This window comes from Macaca nemestrina, chromosome 8, assembly GCF_043159975.1.
Source record: "Macaca nemestrina isolate mMacNem1 chromosome 8, mMacNem.hap1, whole genome shotgun sequence".
Taxonomy (NCBI): Eukaryota; Metazoa; Chordata; class Mammalia; order Primates; family Cercopithecidae; genus Macaca; species Macaca nemestrina.
Window position 1 is genome coordinate 143674824 of NC_092132.1, and position 8139 is coordinate 143682962.

An 8139-nucleotide genomic window follows, 5' to 3' on the forward strand; every position below is an offset into this window, starting at 1 on the left:
CGAAGATTCAGCATTTCTAGCATGTTCCCAGGAGAAATCAGACATAAGTGTGCAGAAAAATTTGTGTCCTACAAGATTTCCTGCTGGGCGTTGACTGAGGGGGTCCAAATTTTAAATGCAGTTGCAGTTTAGAGGAACGGATGGCCCCAAATGCTAGAGGAGGAGTCACAGCTCTTGCAGAAGAGGAGGGTCAAGCCAGGCTGAGAGTAGAATGTTGCTGTGGTTAAAATGTTCATGGATAATGGAGAACTATCGGTTTGGGGAAGGGGAGGGTGAAAGGGGAGTTTTATGGGTGCAAGGGACTGAGCGTCGTGATGACTATAGTGCTATAAACTGCAGTGACGGTTCTGTAACACAGAGACCCTCATCTCAAGGCGCTGGCCTTTTTGTCCTCCAAATTGAGGTTTGCCTTTGACTTAATGGAACAATTTTCTTCTGGTGCCACAATAGCCATTTCATTCCAAGATGGATTGCAATGTGAACCAGTCTTTTTCCATTTCATGTCCCAAACCGCAGCACAATTAGTTTTGAAATAAATGTCAATAGCTTCTGAGCGAGGCTGTGAATGCGAGGCTGGAATATCAGCAGCCAGCCACAGAGAAGGACTCAGAGGTTCTGACTGTGCCCATCGTGCTAAGACACCCTGTGATTCCTGAGAGGCATTAATTCTGGTGTACATTCGTTGAGCATTTTTGATGCAAAGTAGTTTAAAAGACAGAAGATGGAGTTTGTTTTAAAGGTTTTAATATAAACACAGATCAGCACTGTCTCAAAAACGCTGTGCATGTTTCCATGAACTCATGATCTTTCTGTCTTGACAGTCTCCAATCACATGTGCAGATGACCCTGCCATCCACCCATCCTTCAATCAGAGTGGGGACAGATGTTATCCGTTGAATTATATCCCCCACTGAGAATTCCTGTGTTAAAGTCCTAACCCCATTGTATCTCAGAATGTGGCTTTGTTTGAAAATAGGGCCATTGCAGATATAATTAATTAAGATGAGGTCTTAAACTTACTGGAATAGGGTGGGACCTTAATCTAATCTGACTGGTGTCCCTATGAAAAGAAGAAATTTGGACATAGACACTCACACACAGGGAGGATACCATATGAAGATGAAAGCAGACATTACAGTGATGCATCACCTGCAAGCCAAGGAACACCAAAGATTCCCACCAAGTCACCAGACGCCAGGGACAGGCATGGAACAGATTCTTTCTCACAGCCTTCAGAAGAAGCCAACCCTACCGACACCTTGATCTCAGACTTCCAGCCTCCAGAACTGTGAGACGATCCACTTCTGTTGTTCAAGCTGCCCATCTGTCATGCTTTGTTATGGCAGCTAAGACAACAGATCAATGATAAACTTAGGTACATCAATAAAATTAAGTTGTTGTATGTATGGCCTTGGGGAAAATCTTTTAACCTCTGTAAAATGAAGACGTTGGAGCAAGTGGTTAGTGAAATCCCTTGCAGGTAAAGCATTCTGTGATTTTATAAAATTCTTGTATATTGATCCATTTAATGCCATTTCGTGGATTATACCTGGGAAGTGAGAGCTGAGAAACAGCAGCTGTACCCAGGAGGGGCAGGGCTCACCTGGAAGAGAGAGGGCCTGCTTTGAGCAGCCATAAAGTCAAACCACCAAGGAACCAGAGGGGATCTTGACTCAGTGGGGACCCTCAATACTAAATGGAGACTGGAGCATGTCTCGGCCAGCAGCAGACAGCCTCGGCACAGCCAAGCAGGGAGCCCGGGCTCCTCCTCCTGCACGAGGCAGCAGCACCAAGGGGAGAGAGCCCAGCACACAGAAGAGTCAGGAAGCAGTCGGTGGTTTATAAGTCAGCCTAAGAGGACTGGCCTGAGTTTCTGTCCTCCTAATTCGACCATAAGCAGAGGGTGAGGGGACCAACTTAACAGCCTTGTGGCTGTTTATGAACATTTGTTGAAGGAAATTCTTGCTAAGGTGGCAGGTAGGAGCCCAGAGTCACTGTAATTTGGGTATGAAAGGAAATGTGACTTCAGGTTGTAGTCACTGGCAGGTGGCACGGGGGCATTTGAGTTGCATGTTCACCTCTGAGCTGACAGAGCAGGGGCCGGGTCGGGCTGCCATCAACACTGTCCATAATCCATGCTTCGCATTTTGGGAAAGCTCAATTTCTTGTACAAAAGGAGGATAATGAAGTAGGAATTTGTTCCAGAAATAGGGAAAACACTTTGCCAATGTAGTAATTAGGGCCATGTTACCCTTCTAGACTCAATTTTAATTAGCTGTTTATTAGAATTAATTTTTGTCATCATTACATTGATTATATTATTTAGTGCCAGTTGGTGAGGGATAATGTGTGTGCCCACAAAGCTTAGCTTAGCAATTCAAGAATTTGAATGGAGGAGGTGAAGTTACCCTTTTGCTTTTTCTTGGTATCAATCAACAAATATGGACCAGCTCTGTGGTGTGTGCAAGGTGCTGTGCTAGACACTTGTAATCAAGTTGCCTAGCCACATATAAAGTGGCCAATACTTATTATTCAGAATAATACAATAATAGAATCCTATGATTCCCGAACAGCCCTGCTATTCTCTCTCTCTGTTTTTGTACTCATATTTTTTCCTCTTCCAGGAATGCCCTGTCCTGTAAAATGTCTCCTGTCCTTCAAGACCTACCTTTCAAGTGACCTTATTCACCCATTTCCCCCAAATCTGATGAATGTGAACATACCTTCCTTTGTATACCCAGAACTCATTGCAGGTCTCTCATGGAACTTCTGTGCTACTGTGTATTCTAGGTAATGGCTATTTGTCTCACTAAAGTAGATATTCCCCAATATACTGGGTTGAAGAGTGTCCCCCAAAATTTGTGTCTACCTGGAACCTCAGAATAGGTGACCTTATTTGGAAATACGGTTTTTGCAGATATAATTCGTTAAAGATCTCGAGATGAGATCATCCTGGATTTAGGGCGGGCTCTAAATCTAGTGACTGATGTCTGTATAAGAGAAAGGAGAGAGAGATTTGTACACAGAAAGACACACAGGGAAGAAGTCCAAATGAAGATGGAGGCAGAAATATGACTTCTGCAGCCGCAAATCAAGAAACAGCAGGAGCTGCAGAAACTGAAGTGACCAGAGGCAAAGGAGAAGTCGCCTCTGTTGCTTCCTGCAAGCGAAGTCCTAGCTGACACATTGATTTCAGATTTCTGGCCTCCAGAACTGTGAAAGAGTAAATTTCCATTGTTTTAAGCTACCCAGTTTGTGGTAATTCATTATGGTAGCCCTGGGGAACTAATACGCCTGAGTATAATCTATGATTTACCTTCATATCTCCTCAAATTTGCTCATAAGCATTTGTGAAAATACTGTATTTGCTACACTGCAAGTCATTAATCTCTTATAAAAAAAAATCAAGGACCAAGCCAAGTCAAATTATATTAATTAGTTGCTTTCTCTTGTGTGTGTGCTGGGGGGATACACATGACTTTTGTGTGTGAAGGAACCAAGCAAGACTCCTTGGATCTGGGTATGTACAGTGGCCCTGCTAATGCAAACATCTGAATGAAGCCCTGACTGCCGGGAGGAAGCCCCATACTCACAGTTAGAGGGATTTCTGGAAGAATTGAGATCCACTCTCTGTGGCCCTGAGTGACACATGAAAACTGGAGTTCTAGTCCGGGTGTGGTGGCTCATGCCTATAATCTCAACTCTTTGGGAGGCTGAGATGGGAGGATCACTTGAGGCCAGGAATTTGAGATCAGTGTGGACAACATAGCAAGACCCCATCTCTACAAAATATTAAAGAATTAGCCAGGCTGATGCTCACCTGTAGTCTCAGCTACTCAGGAAGCTGAGATGGGAAGATCACTTGAACCCAGGAGTTTGAGGCTTACAGTGAGTCCTGATCACACCACTCCATTCCAGCCTGGATGACAGAGAGAGAGTCTGTTTCAACGGAAGGAAGGAACGAAGGAAGGAAGGAAGCAAGGAAGGAAGGGGAAAAGAAAAGAGAGAAAGGAAGGAAGGAAGGAGAGAGAAAGAAGAAGAAGAAAAAGAAAGAAAGAGAGAGAGGGGGAAGGAAGGAAAGAAGGAAGGAAGGGAGGAAGAAATTGAAGTTTCTAGATCACTAGTTGGCCTGGGTGACAGAGAGGCCCTGTTTTGAAGGAAAAAGAAAGAAAGAAAGAAAAAGAAAAAGAAAGAAAGAAAGAAAGAAAGAAAAAAAGAGAAAGAAAGAAGAAAGAAAGAAAGGAGGGAGGGAGTGAGGGAAGGATGCGGTGGCTCACGCCTGTAATCCCAGCACTTTGGGAGGCTGAGGTGAGCGGATCATGAAATCAGGAGATTGAGACCATCCTGGCTAACAGTGAAACACCGTCTCTACTAAAAATACAAAACATTAGCCAGGCGTGGTGGCGGGCACCTGTAGTCCCAGCTACTCAGGAGGCTGAGGCAGAAGAATGGCGTAAACCCAGGAGGCGGAGCTTGCAGTGAGCCGAGATCGTGCCACTGCACTCCAGCCTGGGCAACAGAGTGAGACTCTGTCTCAAAAAAAAAAAAAAAAAAAAAAAAAAAAGAAAAAGAAAAGAAAGAAAGAAAGGGAAGTTTCTACATCACTAATCACTAGTTGGTCAGTTGAAAGGCACGCGGTCACCAAATGCCACACTAACCATACCTAGGAATTTGGAGCCAAGACGACCTTAGGTTCAGGCAGAATAGTCTGTTATAATTTGGGGTTACCTGCCTGAGAGGTCTCCCCAGTGGGCACAAGGGTTGGGTTGGAATGTCAGAATTGGATATTCGTTTCTTTTGGTTAAGCATTGACTCTTCACCCTACCTATTTTTCATGCCTGAGCACCTTTGGGAGATCTGCTTAGAAACCAACTAATTTTTTAGTGGTTCTTGATTTATCAAATAATACTTGTAATAGCTAACGTATATTGAGTTGCCCACCCAATGCCAGGAATTGTATGCATTAAGCACTTTGCATGTATTAGATCATCAAATTCTCATAGCAACCCTACAAAGTAGGTATTGAAATCTCCATTTTACAGATGAGAAAATTTGAGCCTCCAGAGGTGAAACAACTTTCTTGGGGTCACATAACCAGTCAGTATGCTGGATGTCCAGCCCAGTCATCCTGTCTCAAAAGCCCAGGCTGCCGGTTCAAGTGAATATTGCTTTTCTCAGGGTCTCTCTGACTCATTGAAGGCATGCGTGATTATGAGGGTCGTATTAACAGGAAGGAAAAGAGCAGCCAAAAGGGAGCTGCTGCCCAAAACCAGCTCCACAATTTTTTCCACGTCTGCTCATCCTGGGATGCACAAGGTCCGTTGAAAGCAGGGTCATGTAGAAATTGAGTGATAGTTAAATGCATCCACTAAGCAACCAACTAGGCACCTGCAGCCCTGTTTTCTGCACTGAGAACACATTGCCATTCCCTTAGATTTTTTGCATCAGAACCAAAGGTGACTCCCAGGGCTCCCTCTACGCTATTTCACTTTGCTGAGCCCTTCCCAGGTGTACTGGTCAATGAGTCAAATTCTCAGCTGGGGGAGAGCAGACAAGACTCCGTATTTGGTGAGAACATAGAGGCCTTTCCAGAGCCTGCTGCTCCTGCTGTCATTTTGCTCATTCTGATTGAAACACTCTGTCTTTGTCGTCGAGCTCTTTCCCACTCATAAATATATGTCTGATGGGTACAATGACATTATTCTATTATTAGTCGCAAACCAGGGGCAAGTCGCTATTTCAATTGATATTGCTTTTTAAGTTATTACAGTCACTGTTCTACAGTTCCATAGTCACACCCTTTCCCAGATTTCCCAAGAATAATCAAAGGGAAAAAAATAAAAACCCAGCAAGATTTACATCCAGAACCTGCCAGCACAGGGCTGTTCTGTTGACTTCTTGCCTCAATGGCATTTCCTGGAGTCGCTAGCAAGTTATTTACTGCTTACATAGTGATAACGGATCTGCATTTCTGTTGTTCCCCAGTGGCCACTGGAGCGCTCTCATTCAAACACAAGTGAAACCAAAGAGAAGGCAGTCGCCCTGCAGGATACCACACAGCTGTGCTTTTTAGTATTTCCCCAAAAAGGCATCTTATGGTAGCAACAATCACCTCCCACTCTAGTTTAAGTAAGCAAACTCTATTTTAACTACCTGTGATTCTGAGTGTTATGGCCCTATAAGCTATTTTATTTATTGTTATTTTTAAAATTTATTATTATTATTATTTTTTGTAGACAGGGTCTGACCCAGCCCAGGCTGGGGTGCAGGGATGCAATCACAGCTCACTGCAATCTGGGACTCTTGGGCTCAAGTGCTCCTCCTGCCTCAGTCTCCTGAGTAGTTGGGACTGCAGGTGCAAGCCATTATGGCTGGCTACTTACTTTTTTTTTTTTTTTTTTAAAAGAGACGCATTTTCACTGTGTTGTGTAGGCTGCTCTCAAACTCCTGGCCTCAAGTGATCCTCCTGCCTCAGCCTCCCAAGGTGCTGAACCACCATGCCAAGCTCCTATCAACTATTCTAGAATAGTACTGAGGCACTTCTTTCTCAGTCTGGACATTCCAGCATGGGAGTGCCCATTCATTGACATGGATTACTGGTGATTTTGTTGGTGAGGCTGAGGCAGCTGTCCCCAGGAATAGAAGTGCTGTCTGCAGTGCCATTTAGAAAGTAGCCCTCTCATCCTGGCTAACACAGTGAAACCCCGTCTCTACTAAAAAATACAAAAAATTAGCCAGGCATAGTGGCGGGTGCCTGTACTCCCAGCTACTCGGGAGGCTGAGGCAGGAGAATGGCGTGAACCCGGGAGGCGGAGCTGGCAGTGAGCTGAGATCATGCCGCTGCACTCCAGGACTCTAGCCTGGGCGACACAGCGAGACTCTGTCTCAAAAAAAAAAAAAAAAAGAAAGCAACCCTCAGCTCTCCAGCCAGACAGGAACATGTGTCACTTCCTTGTGGACTGGACTCTACAGGTCAGTTAGGGCCTCTTGCTACTGCCACCCCATCTTTGGTCTAGAGGGCAGCAGTTTGCTCTGTCATGGGCATTACTGGATCTTAAGTGCCACTTGCTTAAGAATCTTGTGATCTGAGGTTTCAGGGAAAAGCAGCAGCAGTCATCTACCCCCTAGAGATACACGATCTCAGAGGCTCTGTGGAAGCATACCCATATTAATGTGTACAGCCTGCCTGGCTCCACCTCCACTTAACTTCTCACTGCAGAGAAATTTGGGGGGTGGAAAAGAGACTTGGGAAGGAACCAGGCCTCCTGTACCAAGTTCCTGGGTTCTTGTGCGTTATTGCTTGAAAGGGAAGAACTGGTTTTTTTGTTTAAGAAAGAAAGAAAGAAAGAAGAAAAAGAAAGAAAGAAAGAAAGAAAGAAAGAAAGAAAGAAAGAAAGAAAGAAAGAAAGAAAGAAAGAAAGAAAGAAAGAAAGAAAGAAAGAAAGAGAGGAGGGAGGAAGGAAGGAAGGAAGGAAAAAAGAAAGAGAGAAAGAAAGAAAAAGAGAAAGAAAGAAAGAGAAAGGAAGAAAGAAAGAAAAGAAGGAAAGGAAAGAAAGAAAGGAAGGAAGGAAGGAAGGAAGGAAGGAAGGAAGGAAGGAAGGAAGGAAGAAAAACAGGGATGAAGGTGAAAAAAAGCCAACCCCCGCTAGGTAGGTCAATGCTCCTAAAGTCTAGCCCTGTCCATGTTATCTTGGGGTATGGTGAGGTTAGCACTAGGCTGTGGTAGCTGATGGAAGGCCAATGGACTATGCTTGGCTCTTACTCCAGCAAACACCAGGCTTGGTGAGTCACCTAGTGCCTCCCACTCCTCCAGGGCCATGTCTTGAGTAGCAGGTCTCCCTGGGTGGTAAGATTTATGCCAACTGATGATATCAGGACCCGTGAGTTGTTAATAGACTGTGACGTCAAGTGGCCATATTGCCTTCATCCAATCCAGTTAAAGGCTTTTCTCACATATGGAAACTCAAGAGAGCCCACAGGAGTGATTCTCATAGAATGACTCACGGACAAGCAGGGGTCTGTAAGGCTTCTCCAGGTGGCCACTGATTTCTCATAGGATAGTGAGAATTGCTCATCATTCTGCACCTTTAAAACCTTTCCTACTCCCACATCATCCCCATTGACAAATACATCTAACTT